At 33.0% G+C, this 21,262-nt stretch overlaps 1 protein-coding gene across 15 annotated transcripts in view; it reads right to left on the bottom strand.

Moving 5' to 3' along the window:
* The window catches only part of FoxP (forkhead box transcription factor P), a 309,626-nt gene that overhangs the window by 256,195 nt on the left and 32,169 nt on the right, over window positions 1-21,262 (bottom strand). The window contains exon 1 of one of the 15 annotated variants that reach the window (XM_018461143.1): window positions 4,120-4,378. The exons of the other annotated variants lie outside the window; for them this stretch is intronic. The gene's annotated coding sequence lies outside the window, so the exon portion shown is untranslated. Of the gene's footprint in view, window positions 1-4,119; window positions 4,379-21,262 lie in introns of those variants that run through there. 15 annotated transcript variants of the gene reach the window in all.

The following is a 21,262-nucleotide window of genomic DNA, read 5'->3' as shown; positions in this document are numbered from 1 at the left end:
TTCCCTGCCTGCAAATCTCTTCGTAACGCTGCTTGAAATCGGTTGTTTTCTTGTCGAATTGAAAATGATCCAGTCTCTCGCAATCTATTAAATGTCAACATAAACACTCTTCGGTTTGGCACTCTTCTGTTTGGAAATCGTCGTGCATATTCTCGCACCGCCTTTAAAGCATTACCGTTGCAGAAACCGTATACAAAAACCATATCAGCATATTCACTATTAGAATACGTACGCGGCATATTGCAAAAGACAAAATTCATCTACTGTTAAAGGCTTTCAAAGAGCGACTGACAAATTCATAACAGAAAGTGGAAAATGTAATCAAATATGTCGGTGCTAGATATGGCAAGAAATGTAAACATTTTTTTTCGATTTCTCTGAAACGGAGCAAAAACGAGCATATGTCTATAGGACTTTTTTTCTTAGTTTTTTACTCCTCTACACGCTCCCGAAGTTTTGCGATTTAATTTGGAAACACCCTGTATATTATTTTATTATAATTATTATACAATTGTATATATTTTAAATATAAGCAAACATGTCTGTTAGATAAATTACGATAGGAGCAGTAAAGTTCATTTTGTATCGATTTTTAGTAATTGAAACAACAGGAAAACAAAAAATCCGTTTAACTTCATTAGAGATAATTATGCAATTAATCATAAGCGTGACAACAATATAATTCGCGAAGATGGATACTTTGCTTTTCCTTCCCTAATATTTATTATTTAGCGCTAATGTGTTAATCCGTTTGAATCATTCCCAACGAACAATAACTGTCTTTCACAAAGATTGATCACGATTGAAAAGTAACAGTTTTAATTTGACGTCTGAATGTTTGACCCTGTGTATGGACGTTGGTACAATAAATAATTACGAACAATTTGCGGGCTCCGCGTTTCCAGACAAAACTGCAGGCACGAATTTCGCCGATTAATCGTCTGGCACGAATCGTTAAACTGTTCAGATTCGATCAACGAGATCAAATCGACGACCGATCCAATTAAACGTTTTCTCCTATTGCGCTTGAATCGAACTCTTGCCGGAGATCGATCCGGCTGACGCGGCGGGATCGATAGTTAAAACGTTATTAAACAGCTCCGCAATAGTTTATTAAACATCAATATAACGTGAAGAAGGGCAGGTGTGCGCGAGTTTTCGAATCTTTTAATGCCACAATAAGCGTAGCTTATATACAGTCCACTGTATAAATCTATTGTATAATGACGCTTGTCTACACAGTATTCCAATTCTTTCAATTTTTCCTTTGTTTCCTCGGATTAAATATTTTTTCTTTACTCGTTATTTTTTTTTACTCGACGTGCTCGTTTAAAATAAATGTAATCGAAACTATTATAATTTATTTACACCGATTTTATATCATTACTCTTTCTACTAATATTGATGAAGATCTACAGAGTTGTTACGGTCAATTATTTTAGCCTAAAGGAAATGTCCGGGGAGAAAAACAATTCATTTATTGTAAAGTGCTTATTTGCAATCATTTGTTCTACTTCTTCAAATTAACTGCCTTGACTATGTAAAACTATAATTGCTATATATTATCCAATTATATAATCGATTTTCGCTGTCACAACTAAGATTAAGCTTAATTTAACTTACGCAATAATTTCTATGCAAGAAATTCTTCGCTCAATACGAAGATTTCACAATCGCGTTCAACCTTTGGCTCATGTGTTAACTTATACGTATATTTTCTTATAGAAGACAAGGAAATAATGATTGAAGACTTTTAAAGGAGATTCGAACGTTCTTTCCGTATCAACCAATTAAACGTTTCTTCTAATACTCTCGAATGAAATTGTCGACAACGTCCATCGAACTTCAATTGATTAAACTGTCATACATTGTGCACGTGCGTACGCACATGTTCCACGTGTTGCTGCATTCTAGTTTCCATACACGGCGCGAAAACACGGAATATGTCCATTCTAGTACCGCTAAAAGTATAATCGTAGTAAATGACTTTTTTAAGATTGACATAATATTTTAATTAACACAATTATTAGTCTAGAAATAATAATAATGATTACTTGTTAATTTAGAAGAACTTTTTGTCAAACCTTACACATCATTATCGTATTAATAATATATAAATACGCGAATTAACTTAACTTCAAATATCAGAATTTTAGGAGCAATGAATTTAAGAAACCTCGAAACAAAAATTATTCAATTTTAACTTCTTTAGTAAATATAAATAAATGTAAGATTCAGCGCAATGCAATCCGATATGTTTTACGAGATTAACTCGTATTCCTTGAAAAATTCAAGGAATTACGTTTATATTAATTTGCTTTAGTTATAAAAAAGAGCGAGCTACCATATCACCTACCATGTCGACCTCTATCGCTTTTACGATTGTTCCAAAGAAACAAATAGCTGGCTTGCATTAGTCAGATGTTCTTATCTGAGAATAATATTTCTGTTCCATTCGACACTTTCTTCCCGCGTTCTAGTTTAGACGGTGCAACGTGACACGATACCGGAGGTTCGCACGAATCGGACGGTTCGAATTGGCAAACGAATAGGCGATGGTCAAAAGCTGCCCCTGGGCAGATAATTAATTGGCCGCTCTTAAATTTGGAATACCCGGAAAGGTGTTTGCAGGATCGACGATTTACGAGCGCAACGTAGTCATGATAATGAGTGGGTAATGGACGTGCCGAGCAGTTTTCTTAAAAGGCGCTCGCACGAGCGAGCAATTAGAGAACGTGTGCGTATATAGCATCTCATAAATCTTAATAAAAGCTGCGGGTAACGATTGCTCACTCACACGACTTGCCGCAAGAAGATAATGATTCACGCGAGTGGCCGCCAATATGCGCGAATAATTCTTCCGTTAGGTTACTTCGCCACGTTAACAGCGATTTCCATTTTCTCGGCACGTCGTCGCCGGGAACAATCGCGTTGTTCCCGAGGAAACATTGTCACTTCTGATTTCCTCTTGCCATAATAATTCTCAGTAACGAAATTACGGATGCCATATTACAGTGTGCGTTCCACGTATCGCAAATTTCAGAGCGATTACATTCAACTGTAAAGTACTTGCCGCAAAAGAGCAATAGGCAAAAAAATATTTTGCTGCTCCAGCTAGAATTACAGCTGTTTTTTGTATTTGACAGAAAATTACGTATGACACGCATAGAATTTATAGCACAAATATAAATTCTATCTCTGTCATCTATATGATTAGATGCAATACATATCCAATATCACAGTACTTGCTAGAAATTTATCTGTTCCAGCTATTTTTTGTACTTAGATAATTTTCGCTGTAACTGCAAGATGACTTTTTTAAGTGAAGGTTCGCGTAATCATGGCCTTTGTATGTTTTATTGACATTTAGACCGGAAGCAAATAATACGTTTTTCTACTTGTAGCGGTTACACTGTGAACCGCTTCAGATAACTTATCAATTATCTTGGCCCGTAAAGAGACATTAAATTACATTGTAGCATTTTCAGTACACAAGAAGAATATCACAGCACTGTGACAATCATAAAAAAAAAGTCATAGCGTGATAAATAATATTTTAATTTTTTTTACTCTAAATGTAATTAAACAAAAACTCTATTTTAAGATTTATATTACGCTATTTGAAATATATTTGCCGAGTAATAATCATGAAACGATTCGTAAAAGTTTTTGGCAAGATGTATCACGCGCAATTTCATCCAATGGCAACATATATTCGTCAACAAAATCGATTGACCAAAACATGTAAGCTCATAACCTTTTGGCATCAACTACATTGGCTATTTGGTAACATATGCGTATGTAACAAGAGAAATTGCCTTCAGCATCAACAATAGTTAATATTCGGTCAGTCAGCACTGAATTTCTCAATTCAAAACGTCAGTGAGACTCAAATCAGCTGATTATTCCTATATGCAACATTTACCTATTAATATTTTCCTATTAATATTAATAGTATTTTCCTATTAATATTAACGTTCTAAGCGAGATCTACGAGAGCGTGCGATTAATAGTGATTATCAGAGTTAAGAAATATATATTTTGATGTCTACTAGATTTTTCGAATAATGAATTGTAATTAGCCGTATCGAAATGATGATTTGTATAAAATACACTTACCGATTTAACTGAAACGTATTTTCGCCGGAAAGCCTGCATCTCTCAGAGAACTCTCGTGAAAATGTATTCCTCGTCACTATGCAATCACTCTTCCCGCACATAAACGACGCGCAACGCAACGTGTCATTGACGCACTGACTAAATAATTGTAAATTTATCTATTGCTCGTTAGCGAATCCTTCTCTCTGCAACGTCACGTTATTGCACTTCGTTAACATGTTGCGACTTTTGTTATTCAACAACTTAGTGTTACAACAATACTGCAACCTAATTAATATCCGCTTGTATCAAAAATTATGTCCAATAATCCAATGATCCAATCTCATAGATTGAAAAGCTGTGAGATGATAATTACAAATTTTTACAACTTATTAGTTTACAATTAATTGTTTCAATGATTGATGATTTTACATTAGAATCGTTTTTCTTATTATTAAAAATCAGTTAAAATAATTATTGACGTAAAGAGATTGCATCAGGTAAATGCGTGTTATATAAATAAGCAAAATGCTAGTCAACAGGAACTAAACGTATATCGAGAAGAAATGCTCTTTAAATCACTAAAGACGTCTGCTTTAAACTGGCCTATAATTACTCATCATACCTCGTACATTCTGATGTAAGCGAGTTATCACGTTTTTTGACAGGAAAAAATTAGTTGAAATGTCTCACTTTTGGGCGATATCCCAATTGCATATGTTTTTTTATATCCTCGCTTGGATTACACTGTCACAAAGTTGTTACTGCACTGACACTCATGCTGTTATCTTCACAGAATGATGAATTAAGCAAACGAGTTATTAATTCATGCACATGATCTAATTAACGATACGACGAATTAACTGTTTCGACACGTCCGTGGCGCATGTTGACGTTTTCATCACGGTACCAAAAATTCACGTGTGTACAGCGGTATATTTTATAAACAAGAGCACCGTTCTTCTTTCTTTCTCATTCTTTCTCTCCCCCCCTCTCATTTTTCCTTTCTTTTTCTCGACACTAATGAAACCGACCGAAGCGAATCCGTCGAGCCGTGGCCGCGCTGAACGACTCTGATCCGGTCTCTCTCGCTCTCTCTCTCTCTCTCTCGTTTCCGAATTTCGGCGGGGTTTCGTACCGCCGCCGCCGACGCAGAGGCCGCAGCCGTACGAAGGACCCGGCGCAGGTACAATCGTCCGGCGGCTCCCCGCTCGCGGACCGCGGATCGCGGCGCGCGCGATTTGATAAGTCGAACACGCGGAGAGACGCGATGCGTTTATACTCCGACTCGTCGGAGCGGGCGCGCACGGAAAACGGAGCGCGCAGCGACGAAGCGAACGTACACGAGCCTGCTTGCCTGTCTGCCTGGCTGCCTGACTCCTGCCTCCTGCCTGCCTGCCTGCCTGCCTCGTTCGGCGGCGAACAGCCCGCGGCCCCCACGTTGTTTGTCTCGCGAGTGGCCTGTTTACATGTTGACTCTCTGTTTACGCGTTTTCCGCCCCCTCCCGAGCCGCGGTTCCCTCCCCTCTTGCGGCCTGGCACCGCGCAGTTCCCTCTCCTCACCCCCTATCATTCTCCTTCTTCGTCAGTGTCATTGACGGTCTTGTTCCTCTCTCTCTCTTTCTCTCTCTCTCTTTGTCTGCCTCCCCCCTTCTCTCTCTCACTCACTCACTCACACACACACACACACACACACACACACACACACACACACACACACACACACACACACACACACACACACACACACACACACACACACACACACACACACACACACACACACACACACACACACACACACACACACACACACACACTCTTTTTCTCTTTCTGTCGCGACGCGAGTACTCGCGATGCCGAATAAAGCCCGTTCTACACTGCCGTACTGATAAAATTATCGGTATATCGAAAAATGAGTGTAACTTAATGAAAAGTTGCGCGATCTTCGTTTGAATCACTAATTAGATGATCTTCTGAAGTACGTGTCTTCAGAGGCAAAGTTCTAGGATCGTACAATAATGATATGATGTCTACCTTTTATCGCAATGTGTTGAGGCTTAAATTCCATCCGATGATAATATTTGTTTCAGATTGAAAAGAAGTGACTAATGAAATTCATATATATTCTCTCTTCCACTATAGATTTTTTACCGTTGAAGAGCGGCATTATCTACAATTCTATGTTAGATTCCGAAGTAGTCATCATTTTCTATCTTGTGACGCACAAAGTTGCAAGGAGTATTTTAATCTCTCTATTGAAAATATAACATGATTATATAAGTTTTATTCTTGAAACTTCAAGTGTTGATAATATAACATAAAAACTGATTTATCAATTCCGACAGTTCAGCATTTGTTGTTTATTTCGCGAATATCGGAATATACAGAATGTCAGCCAATAGATATGACCTACATAGGCAAGGTTAGACGTAGTTGACTTCGCAAATAAAACAACTGCATTCGTTTATTTTTTTATGCCAAACTTGTTAGTTGGTATTCTAATTCTCTAAGAGTAATTTTCTTTGCTATGTACTTTGAATTATATTCATTAATAATACATTTAATAAAATTGAGCGAATGTACGTAATTATTTCCACAACTTTTTATTAGTATATTTAGATATTTATATTAGTTATATTTCTATGGATACATCTATGTATATGAGTTATATATATGACTGTTTTACGAATACATTACTTTACTATTGTCTACAAAAATGTAACGGTGATCTGCGAAACACCTAAATATAATAACAAAGAATCGTGAAATGTAAAAGTGATTATGAACGATATATGTTGCTTGTTTTATTAACGATTTTCCAGAAAGCTGACTTATTAAAAGTTATCTGTTTAAGAAGCCAAGTTGAATGCTTTCTCGAATATTCACTTAGGTTTGTATAGCGATTTTAAGTTTTTGCAATTGAAATATTCATTTCTCCATGCGTGTTTTTAATGAATTTTAATCAAATAAAGTGATATCGTAACACGACAGTATTAATGAAGCAACGTCCCGATTGAAATAAAATATGTATATGACGTGTGTATGTCATGACTGTAAACGATGTCAAGATGCGTTATTACAAACTTTATAATTACTGAACGACAGGTAGATAAAGTCACAGTGCAGTCCTTTACAATAGTTATGGCACTTAACAAGTAGTTACGTACGTCGACCTCGCAGGTTGCGGATCATACAAGACAGACAAGTTCTATCGTGTGTGACTTCTTTTTGACACAAACTTTCATACACACGTTAACAAAGCAAATAAATACACATGGAAAGAACACGGTTTTGTTGAAATATCTAAAAATTTAGCTAGATCCAGATCTAAAAGTAATTTTGTTAGATTATCAAAATAATCATGTAAAACGTTCAAATTGATTGCAAGATTGTTAAAAAATTTTGCAGCTTTTTACTTGTCTCTCAAGCTTGAGATTTTTTTACGTAATTATTTTGATTCGTCCAACAATTAATTTTAAAAATTATTTTCAAATCTTCGTTTAGCTGAATTCTTAGATACTTCAGCAGAGTCATTCTTTTCATTTACTGTTGCTCATATAAACATGATTTATTCCTTAATTTTATATAAGATAAAAAAATTTAAATTTAAGCGTAGCCCACTGAGTAGACTCTGAAAAATTGAAGATTTTGCTATAGTGCTCATTTTCATGCTCACTACAAAGTAGAAAGCATTGAATTGTATAATGCAACAATTAGTGCAATATAATTAATACAAATTAAAACTGAAAATAAATAAAATATCATTTGATGAACCATCATTTAATAAAAGTATGAAAAAAATACCTATTTTTAAATTAAAAAATACATTTGTAATTCTAATCTTAAGCTTAGGATTGAATTATAAACTTGTTTGTTAGCAATTAAACGCGCACATATGATTATTAAGTAACATGTTTAACATATACATAAATTATACATATTTTTTATTTGTTTACTTTTACATAGTTTAAAAATAAAAAATTGTGGTTAAATTTAGTACATGTTTACATTATTCAAGCAATATATCAATTTATGTATTGTAATACAATCTTGCTCAATTATCCGATTTAATATCCGATTATTATAATATTTTCCTGTACAATATTAATAAGTAAATCGGTAAAGTAATAATAATCTAATAATCAATACAAGATATGATACGATTCAATAACTGATCTAAATTATCTAAATTATTTGTTTGTTATATCTAAGTCGATCTACACTGTCTGACCAATAAAATATTAGCATTTTAGTCTTAGAAAATGCTTCTCACATTCAACTAGCGATGGTTAAGTTTGCGTGATGAAAATAATTTCCTTCAAACTCATTGAGCGCTCGTGGCTTGAAGGCTGAAGTCACTTGAAGCATTGCGGCGCGTGCCGATGCGTGCGCCTATATTATTATCAAGTTGACAACGTATGAAACACATTGTTTACATCTATGAGCCTAATGTGAGAGATATCAATGATATTAATAGATCGTCATCGGTATAAGAGAGGCGTCCATCGTGCTCGCCGGCATTTATTGAGGTTGCAACATCGGTAGAAATTATGCGACATGTACTCATTAAATCAGCGCACGACGAAAGAATCGTTTAGCATACGCAAATTGCCTATGTCCTAATTATTTACGACTATGCTGTTTACGTAATACGTTTACGTGATTTCTATTGATGCGATAAGATTCGGGATCGCTATTGTGTGTGCAGATAAGTCCTTGATATCAGCATAACATATCTCAGTGTTTTTGGTCAAGAAAAGTAAGGGAAGATAATCAGAAAATCTTTTTATATCAATAAATAAAGCTTCTTTTTAAGGTCGTATTCGGAAAAGTGAAAGTCATGGAACAATAGTCGACCGGTTGAGATCTTCACGGGCAGTGATTGTAATTAGAAATACATAAGATGATCTATCATTTATTATCGAAGCAAAATGAGCGATATAATATGAAACGGTCTAATAAAATTAATTATTCAACGTCCCAAGATCGTTAAAATGATCGTCATTAAGTGGAGCGTAACTTTTCTGTTTCAAACAATTATTTTAATTTTTACGATTCGCGCTCTGTTTAGTGCGACAGTATTAATTTTTTTTTAGAATTGTAATTATTTTTTATCTCGCAAATATAATATATTATTTACTTTTTTATTTTGTTAATCATTTCCATTGTATGGAATAAGAATACAATTATTTTACATATTTTATTCCTCCTAATATTCATTGTTTATTAGTGTCATATCATTACATTTAGAAATGATAAAATTAATATATGTAATATTTAGCACATTAAAATGATTGAATGCTAAATTAATCAATATTAATCTTGTGCGATAATCCCTAAAAAATTAAGTGTCAGGCATAACATTCTTCCGATATTTTTAAATAAATATCTAATATATAATATATATATGAATATTATATTCGTAAACCGAGATTTAAAAACTAACTTGTTGCTAACAATGATTAAAATTTACAAGCAGCGATCGCAGTTACATACAACGTTCTCGTTTAACTTCCGGCCGTTTGTTTGATCGCAAACGGAAAACGGTCGATCGACGATACCGATGAGGCGCAGAATTCGCTGTAAAGCGGACTTTAACCTCCTCCCACGAATCGCCATGGTCCGCTGCCTTCGTCGGTCTCACTCACTCACATTTTCTGCGTTCACCGAGTGTGACAGTGCCGTATGAATGCCCTGACTTCCCTCTTTACACCTCGCGCCGCAACTTCTTACTGTCTGCTTAGCGGTGATAGACTCGCGCGGATGACGCCTCCTCTCAGCGTCTTCGGCTCTCGCAATTCTTCAAACAATACTCGGAGAGCGCGGATTAATCTGTCGTAATTATTATGATTCATCCGATGGACTGCGACACAATTTTTAATCAAAACTGACGCGATCATCCAACAAGGTGCTCCTTCAAGTGATTTTTGCAATACGATGAATTGCATTATTGACTCAATAATGATTCATAGTTAAACTAAGATGCATCGAATATCCTCAACCGTTTTAAACGGTTTTAAATATAGATATCTTTTATACATTTATAGTAAATGTTAATTAGTCAAAGCAACTAATGACTGCTAAACACAAATCTAGACGAATGAATGCAAACTACACACATCATTATCGTATGTTTCACACGACTGAATACATACACTATATACTTTCTAACAGTTAACATTCCTTTTACTTGAACTCGAGAAGTAGTAATTGGACAAATTGCATCATCCGGGTGTGGTACCAACCTGTCACCCACTATACTGTTATAATTCCGAAACAGTAATTCTCTCCCCGCGGGATCGACCTGAATATCATCTTATAATTCTTCATCTCGCTCACCGAACGGCAGCGTCATCGAAATAACATGGCTGTTCGAACACGTGAATCGTGATAAACCTACGCACAGACTGTACACATTTGCCTTGCCCTCGCCGTCACTTTTTGCCCCACCATCCGGCAAGATGTCTCATCCATAGCGGCGAGAAGTCGTTTGATGCTTCTGTCTACATGGTTTATTTACTTGATCTCATGTTAATGCACATTTTCCTTGATTGACATTTCGCGGAAACGTCGCGATGCTTCCCCACGAACTGATAACAATCTGTATATAGAGATGCATCGTTCGTAAAAATGTTCGCTCGGATTTTTTTCCAAAAAAGTGCATAAGTCTTTTACCAGCGTGTGAGCTATTATTATTATTATTATTTTATTGTGTATTGAGAAATTACAGAGTATACGCAAATGGAGTACGTCGCATTTTTGTGAAATGTATTATACATGAAAAATTTTGTTATTAAAATTTTGTACAATACTTTATTCGATGCTGTATTTATACGAACATATATAATATATGATTTTATCGCGCTAGTAATATATGCACAATAATGCCATTTTGTACATACATTTGTGTTAGAAACGTTCCTCTCCTCTCCTCATTTCGCTTCTCTTCTCTCTACGTCTTATTAAAATTTTATATTAAATTTTTAATATATTCGCGTGTTAACATATTAGAGTGTTAATTTAATATAATGTAATTATGTTATTTAAATATTTCGTGTTAAATTGATATTCAACATTTCTTAGTGTCAAAATAAAAAAATTTATGAGTAAGTGGATAACGTAAAAATAACGTAAAAATAATATGTTTTAAAACATAAATTTTAAGATGAAAAAATAAAATATATCATACTTTTTATGTTAATTTTTTTACATAATATTTGTGTTATTTTCTAACATATTCATCTTGTGTTAAATTAACACAAAAGTTTAAGTGCATCGTTTAGGACACGTTAAATTTAACACAAATTTTTTAACTGTGTGCGATATGCATCCATTACGCAAATCGTACGATGCAATTATTCAATATTTAAAGCAAATGAAAAAAGTACTTATTGATGTTACTTGTAATCGACGTTATGTAGGTGAATATATCTCATAGTTATATCGCAGCAGCTGATATTGATTAAAAGTAAAACATCGCTGAAAGTATAAGAATAAGATGGAAGCGAAATTATGAAAGCACAAAGTTAATTAATGTCCAGCTGTTAATATCTAAACTGTGGCAGAGTTTAAAAAATTCAAAGTGTGACCTTAATCGGAGAGTTAGCTTGTTTGGCAACCCATTATCCATTATAAAAATGATAAAAGTTTTGATAAGTGCACATAAATGTCAATTAAATGTAAATAAAAAATAATATAATAAATTGGAGTTGTTTATTTTAAAAACTCATTAATGGTTATACATATATATATAACAGTCATCTCGATATTTTAATATCAACAAAAAAAGATTTTAAAAAATCGCGAGAGATTAAAAATGAGAGAGGAGAGTATCATGGAAAAAAACCAAAAAAGGGAAAATCATTCTCCTTTAACCTTTTCGGCAGTCTTTCAAGGTTATCATAGAAGACAAGATGTTAATGGCTAATGACCGATATATATACGCAGTAATGATAATCTCTCACATATCTCACGTCGCGCGAAGTTACGTGTACCCAAATTAACCCGATTACATAGTTACCGCATCGCGACGAGATATTTATCTTGCTGGTCTACCGGCACCACCGCCGCGGCCGTAACAAAACTACAACAGCGCCGATCGATTCAGCAATTTATCAATTAATCTTATCGACGCGGCCGCGCCGATGTGCCCATAACGAATTCCCACTTTAATCACGTACAGCGGGCTATACTTTCGTAACGGCGGGCCTCCTGCTCAACGTCTGCTCCGTTAATAGCGAGTTAATTGCATCAGGTACAGGGGAATCCCCTTTTCCGTCACTTCTCGCTCGCCGCCAAGGAAAGTACGGGTCGTTATCCTTGGAAAAGAATTACGCGATGATACACGTGGGAACTCACTGTCGCTCACCACGTGCTAATTTCGTTTCTAAACCACCATCCGTTGTAATATATTACGTATCGTAACACTTGCCAAGAATCGCAATAATCGCGACTTCTTTAAAAAAGCATATCTTATTATATTATTACGTTTTCATGCTCTTATTACTCGTTTTATTTAATAACGCGTTCTACAGCTTTGTACGATTAACCCTTAAGACACTGGATGATTTTTCTTTACTATACCTGATGGATCATTCGTATCCCAGTTTAATTTTTGTCATTTTTACAAATCTAGAAAAATTAAGTGATTCTTATATACATATATTTTCACATTTTTAGAAAATGTTTATAAAGTTATGTATTAAAAAAAAGGAAAGAGACCTTCTATATAGTAAGATGCTTCTAGTATTTCAGATAAAAGAAATGCGCAGGATACGAATGACAATATGTGTACTAAATAAATCAATGTAGAGTGTAATTATCCTTAATAGAAATGCGAAAGAAAATGAGTTATTGTAAATATTCTAAAATTGAAGGTATTAAAAAAAGATAATATAACAAAATATGAAAAACAATTTAATGCACTATATTATATACTTGCCCCAAGAACTTGTGTAAATTTAAAATAACTTCGGATTTTTTCAATTTCAAAATTCTGGGAAATAAAGAAACAAACTATCGATCGTCTTCCATTTGTCCTCTTTAATCTAACAATAAATGAGCTTACGACTTATATAATATTCTTAATTTATAAATATGTTTATATAAAGTATACTAAATAAATGCAATTAAATATATTCGACGTGTACGATAAAAATCTGTTCAATAAGTAATAGATTCTTTACGACTTTTGCTAAAAGATAAAATTAATTCACTCTATTTAAAAACCTTTTAAAACGAAAGAGATCTCTTGTACTAGTGACAACAGTTGACAACTTGTAATTCCCGTAAATGCCGCGAATTACAATGCGTGACAGGTCGGTATAGTAGCCATCGAATCACTCTCATAGAAAGCGTGAAGGAGGGTGGTGGATGCGCGCCCCGATAGTCCGTATATCGCATAATAACTACCCTTCGGACTTAGCCGCGGCCCGCGAAAGGATCGTCCTCTCCGAGCTAAATCGCCGCGTAAACGCCTCGGTATATGGATCGCCATGGATTTCGTTTCGGAATTGGCGCGAGCGAGTGAGACTCCGTAGATAAGGTAATCCGGACCTCGAAAACTCGAGTGAGACTCCGAAAACACCCCCACATACCTGCCAGTTGAAAGACTTCCGACTGGTTAAACCTCTCGTAGCAGAGGAAACATAGCGCAGCAAAGTTAAAATTTTTCTTGTCGAACATTAACATTTTTCATATGTTTTGTAATATCATCCGCTAATTTCAGAAATTTATCATGTGAGAATTTGAATCATAGGGTAAAATACCATATTACTGACAGTGTATACATTACTGTCAATCAAAATTAAAATGCATTTTGAGATGGAAAAAGTATATTTACATTGTTTTATTAATTTTTAATTGAATTTGTAATATATCTAATTATTATTACAACAGTTAACTGAAAATAAAAACTAATCCTTTAATTACAAATAAAACTTAAAGTTCGAGAAACACATTTTTCTGCTAAATTATGTATATTTTTATTAGTGAAGTGGATAATAAGTAGTTGCAAAGATGAGCGATTGTAGGAAAATTTGATCAGTAAGTCAAAACTCATTTTTCTAATGAAATAATGTTGAAATAAAAAGAAAAAAATTAAATATTGAATAAATTTATTAATTTGTATAATGTATTCATTAATGCCAGTAATAAATATATTCACTTTTTTGTATTTTTCCTAATACTGTCAACAGTATTATATTGTAATCACCAATCACGAAGTGAGCATAATACTGGCATCTTGTAAAGACAGATAATACAACATCAATATCGACGTGTGTCGTGTGTGTCCTTAGGTACTCAAGACTCAAGATTGCTCGAATCATCGAATATTTTCGAAGGTATTATTATTGTAACACACTATTATTCCAATACTAAATATGTTAGATATTATTATAATACATCGGATATTATATATATATTTTTAAATATTATTCTCAAAATATTATTCTCGAATATTATTCTCAAAATTAAAATCATTAAAAAAAAATAAAAAGTAGGCTATTTACGTTATTACTTACTACTGTTATTACTTAAAAAATGTATTTTATGAAAAACGTAGTTTCCGAATGATTAATTTTATGTTCCACATATTAATATATATATGAATTATATTATTTTAATATATATTTATAATTACATATTTTAATATATATATACATATGTATATTATTTGAAAGGCATTTAAAAATATTTCAAAAGTTAAAATTATTTAATTACTTATTACCTAAAACACAAAGAAACTAAGTTTACAGGTACAATAATTTAATATGAAAAACTGTCAGTAATGCATTTATCTGATTGCTAATATTACGAACAACGAAATTTTAAGGCTACCAGTATTAGGTGCAACTAAGTTTGATCTTTATTTTATTAAATAAAAAAAATAGTTAATTTTATTTAAACTCTTTTATTTTATTTGTAAAGTTCGTAATTGAAGTAATTAAAAAAAATATTTTTAATACTTAAATTATCATTAATTGTATAAATATACTAAATCAAATATGACTAAACGCTTATAATATGCCAGTAATATAATCTTTTACCCTATTCTCTAATAATTTTTACATTAATTTCTATATCTACTAATTAATTATTCCAATAATTTCTATAATAATAATTCTAATAATATAATAAAAAAACAAAGTTATATTTTCATTTTTCATTGTACTTATTAATGCATAAAATTAATTGCGCACTTATTTAAATAAAATTATGCGACAAACGAAACTATATTAATAAAAACATTACATTTTATCATATTGCATACAAGCATTTTGATTAAGCAATCCTCATACTATCGAGATGCTCAAATCATCTTTACACATTTCTGCCGCAATTGTGTAATGAAAAACTTTAAAACCTTCTCGATGAGAAATTGTTGGACGAACGGAAGGAAAAAGTCAGAACAAGAAAGAAAGGGTTATTATGCGGGGGGTTCAGCGGGGTTCGCGCAGTCCGATTGATTGATCGACGCACCCCCGCGCAAAGTCAGATACCGAAAGCCCGAACTTTTCCCATTACCGTCAATATGCAGCCTAGACATTGGTTTAACGTTCCGAGCGCCAGGGCATCGGTGGCGCAGTAAAAGGGAACCGGTTAAATCGCGTCGACGACCTTTATTGCCGTCTTAAAGCAGTTAAGTTAATCCGCGCCATAGCGAGAACTACAGGGAGAGGCGGAGGTGCCGCGCCCGTGCGAATCGAATCGCCTTTTGGTGTATCTCGCCTCCGAGACAAAAACATTAACATAAATCACGAGACGAAGGAGCGAGGGAAGGTAGAAGGAGAAACGAGACAGAAAGAGAAAAGAGAAGGACCGGCAATCCGGATCGGGGCGTTTATTCGATTCACTTTGTGCATCCTCTCGCGGCACCCTTTAACGGTACCGATGAATTTCGTTCGTTGCCTTGGCAATTAGTGCCGTGAAAACTTACGGGTGATTCGTTTTCGGGAAAAGAAAGCAGGACGCGAAAGCGTGGGATTGTACCCACATGAGTATTGACCTCATTGACGGTAGAAGGATAGAAAGCTTTTTCGTAACTTAATTTTAGAACACTAAATGCGCGCTTTATGTGCACTATATTTATTCTTAATTTATAGCATACACAATTTTGTAAAATTTAAAAAAAAGCATTATATTTTTAATACATATATTCCGTTATAAATTGTTAATATTTTTAATACATATATTCCGTTATAAATTGTTAATCGATATAAAAAAAATGATTAATAAAATATGATTGACTTAAATTTTTTTTTAAAGACTAACAAAAGAGAAACAATTTTATCATTTTTGAAAAGAAAAATGAAATTAAGTTTGAACAGAAGAAAATACATACAAATTGAATAACAATATAGAAACAATATGGAAATATCAGTTTAGCAGAAAGATTTTAACTATTCTTGAAAAGAATTGGAAAATTCTCTCATTTTTTTATTTTTCTTTTATAAGCTCGTCTACTTGATTGTTTTTAAAAACTTTCCGCGAAAAAATAATACATATTGCATATTGTGAATGAATAATTTTCTAGAGGTACAAGATGTAGAGGGCGGAAAAAAGTATATATGCGCGCACGAAGGTATCGATACAAGAAGAGATGGAAAGTTTTCCGTTGCGTGAGAGAATGCGTGCACACGCGTGAGTATGTGCAAAGGGGTGGAAAAGAAAAAAGGTGCCACTTAGCCCCACCCTCGCGGCCGTTTCCGATAAACGTACCTCGCGTTGCACGAGTGCCAACCCTCAACCTCAACTCTTTTGCTTTTAGCGGGAATTCGATGAATTGCCAGCCGCTACGGGCAATAAATAATGCATTTTGTGTTTGCCCCCGGTAAAAGGGTCCACCCTCAACGGACCCCACCCCCAACGTCCGCGCGCGGCGTGAACCTAAATTTTAGATCGACTTCAGTTGAAGGCGGTCGAGAGTATGTTCTGAAGGTACGATTGGGAATTGATGCGATTCAAGGGACCCGTATTTGCTGCGGAATGACTCATTTGTTGCTTTCTTTATGATATCAATGCCATAAACTTCTAGCTTCTGTAGGTTCGCAATTGGTTCATTCTTATGATGACAATATATGAGGTACTTCATCGACGGTGATATTATTACAATCTCAAATACTTATTTTCAAAAATAAAGAGATTTTTTTTAAGTATGGAAATTCAATACGTCTTTAAATAAAGTTTTACAGAAGATACCTTATTCGAATCATGAATCATCGTTAATCATCATATCGTGAATTTAACATAATTCAATGCCGTTATGCTATGATAAACATTCTCACAAAATGCTAATATCTCACAACTCATATCTGATACGATATTAATGAGCTTGTTTTCATTGTGATATTTACGATTTTAATGTTTTTACTCGTAAAGAGCTATATAAGACATTCAAGGAAAAAATCAAGAAAAACTATAGAAACGAACTCTCGAGGATCGATGCTCTAACGAACGATATCGCTGAAGGTAACGAAACAATATAACAAAGAATAAAGGAAAACCTTCAAACTCAGATCGCTCCGAGATAAATTTCTGGACAATGCCGACGTTACGTAGGCTGGAGGACTTGTTACGGGTAACGGAAAACGGGCAGCAAAATAGCGCGCGCGGGAAGGAAACTGCGAGGTATAATGGTACCGCACAACATTATAAGGTATGCATTGTCTGTAATTTAGCGGGGCAGATCTGTGTTGCCAATTACGGACAACTATTATATAGACGCTCGTACACGGAGAACCAGCGTTCTATAAGGCGATCAGACTTATTGGTTCTGAATTCGTTCGTCCACAAGAACGAATAATCGTTATTCTCTTGTTGGCTTTCTCGAATAAATTCGAAGTAAACTCGCAACGACTTGATATGCTATGATCCTTATCCGGATTATTCACATTGTTGTAATATAATAACAATAGGTATGTCATAAAACAATTATATATGAAATATAATGATACGTATTATTTAAACTTTCATATAATAATAAATTCCTTCTAAACATTTATATTTAATAATTTCTAATTAATTTTATTAGTCTATCTCTAGCATCGTGCATAATTAATTTAATACTGAATAAATTCAAATACATATATGACGTGTCCATGAATAAAGATGATAATAGTAGGAGATTGTAAATTCGTGATGAATTTTTAATTTATTCTCAATCCTTATCTATCTGGCAACACTGAGGCAAAATAACGGCGGGAGAACAGAATTGGCAACTTATCACGGCAATAATTAATGCGCGAGACCGAACTTTCGAAACTTCTTTTACTTAGCACAAACACAAATTGCTGATTTAATGGATTATTAATCGACAATCTCCGCCACTTGCTGGACCGGATTTCTTAAGACCAAGATTTTCCATATCGGCGTAAATATAGGAAATTTAATATCGAATAAAACGAGAAATCGCTCAGTTCTAAATTGATAAAAGAAATGTGTGCCATTTAAGTGCCATTAATTGAAATCAATCAGAAATATATGTCCGAATTTATATTTAAAAGGAAAGACCAAGATCCGTATTTATAGTCGTTATATAAATCTCGTATTAAAAAACTAATCAGGCGAGATACCCAGAATAAAATTTTATATCTTAAGACACAGACGGTTTAATAGCCACATTTTGATTAAAGATCAACCAAGTGTACTCGGTTGGATAATTGTGAAAAGCAGAGCAATTAATCTCCAACGTGAAATCTCACATTATCATTAAAATATTGTTTAAATATTGCAAAATTTCGTAATGTTATACAAATGAGATATTACTTATTTAAACCCATGATATTAAATATTTTTGTTTCAAGTAAAGTCTAATTATCAATAATAGTCAATAATGATAATATGACTTTACTTCATTATTTATCACATTTACAACATTTTATCAGTATACTTATATTCTTAATATATTACCACATGTACAAATATTTATATAATATGTATATTATATATATATTACATGAATATAATATAACTTTTCTACAAAAACTTTATCACTTTAATAAAAAAAATAATCATTCTAATAAAAAATATAATTCTAATACAGTGTACGCAATGGTGGGGAGTAATAATTAAATGGAAACTACGTTAAACATATATGTGTATAAAAATATATATACATATAATAATAAAATTGTAATATATGTATATAATATGTATAATATATATATATAATAAAACGAAAATATATATTTAAAAATTACCATAAAAAATAATTAATATTTAAAAGAATAAATATTGCCCGTGTATAAAACAATTACAAATAATTATTTCTGCAAATAATAAATAAAATAAAAGTAGGTATTATAATTCGCTTACTGCATAGCTGTGTTTCGCCGTCGCCTGAAGTTTTCCAGACATCCTCTTTCAGATCCGTTCATTGCATTTGCACTCGCGAAAACACGGTTAATTACGATCGCGCGTACTAATCACGAGAATAAGATAATTGCATAGTACTTTGCACTATACTCCCAACGTTAATCGAACGCGACGAGGATTTTGCTATTATACATTGCGGCGGAATTCCATCGAAACGCGATCGTGAAAATAACGTGGAAAAATATGAAGCTCTGTATATAATTCCCTCAATACGATCAAATCTCGTAAATTATTAACATAACAGATCTCAAACAACAAAAAATTTAAATCATGAACAATAAATGTTGAATTCAATTGCGCAATTGATAAACATCAAAATGTAATAATATATAATTACAACTATTACTATTAATTATTAATTAAATGTATTGACTTTTTACGCGACTTGGTCCGTTTCGCATACGTAACGTTTTATTTATACTGAAAAAAAGAGTCTAATAATAATTATCAAATGTTGAGTAAACTAATTTCAATCAAATATTCGATTAATGTAACTAAACATAATTTTACTTTTCTAAATATTTAGACAAGTGAAAGTACTTTTTGTTATATTAACACAATTAAATTATTAACCGACATTGAATTAAAATGATTTCACTCAACATTTTGAGGCTAAGTTTTTATTTACTTATTTATTTATTTATTTTTAGACGCTTTTGCCAGTACATGACCTAAAAATTCGAAAATGACCTTAATATTCTAATGCAATAAGCAAAGTAGCAAATATACTTCAAATATGTAAATTCAATAAAATATAAATGCTCGATGTACATATATCATTTTTCATTATTTGAATTTGGAAATCTGTGTATCGTTTCGCGTACTCGATCCAAAAGTAACCAGCAAATTAGATTAATGAAAAATTCAGAACGTGATACGAAATACATGATGTTGAAAAAAATTATGTTGCTTACATATAAATATCTGCAATAAAGTAGTATGTAATTCTCATCTTTCTATTCAATACTGGATAAATTATGCAAAGTACTTGTTCCGATAAGTAGACGCAATATGTTTATACGTCAATCGTGGGAATTAATTAATTGCGCACGCTAATTGCTTGTAGGACATAATCACGTTTTGTATCTTATGATACTTGTCACAACCATGTTTCGAGAGGTATTATGTACCACTACTTGCTCGCTTGAATCTCACCGCGTGAATGACAACACGGCGCGCGGCGACCTTGTGTATCACACAAATATCAAGGTTATACGCTAACAGAATCGTTGAGATCTCGAACGTTAATCTCAATACGTTATAAAATAAAATTTGCGTTGAATACATTCTATCTTTTGCATTTCGATAAATGAGCGCATTTTGTATTTTATTTTGTGAAATGATTAACGTCGTTTAAGATTACAATTAATTCCAGCAAACGTTTATGGAAATGAAAATACTTGAATTTAAATAAATTTAATTAATAATATATATTAATGTATATTAATAAATAAATGTATATCATTTAATCATTACTTGCAAATTATTTCTTCCTTTAATTACAATTTGAATGGATAGGTAACTAATTACTTTATTTTTTAATATTACTAAAAATATTAAATTTTAAAATTATTAAAATTATTATTTAAAAAATAAAATTTTTCTTCTTTTGTAGGTCAAAAAATAAATTTATTGCCTTAAAATTTATTAGACTTCAAGTTAGATTTTTATGTAAGTAATTATTTTTTGTTTAAGTTTTCGAAAAATGTTATGAAATTTCAAAATATTCTTATTAACATACGTACTTATATATCAGCTTTTTTCAGAAACTATACAAATCACAAAG

The sequence above is a fragment of the Mycetomoellerius zeteki genome, unplaced genomic scaffold, assembly GCF_001594055.1.
Source record: "Mycetomoellerius zeteki isolate Tzet28-1 unplaced genomic scaffold, Tzet1.0 scaffold12, whole genome shotgun sequence".
Taxonomy (NCBI): domain Eukaryota; kingdom Metazoa; phylum Arthropoda; class Insecta; order Hymenoptera; family Formicidae; genus Mycetomoellerius; species Mycetomoellerius zeteki.
This window is presented reverse-complemented; position numbering and strand designations above follow the sequence as displayed.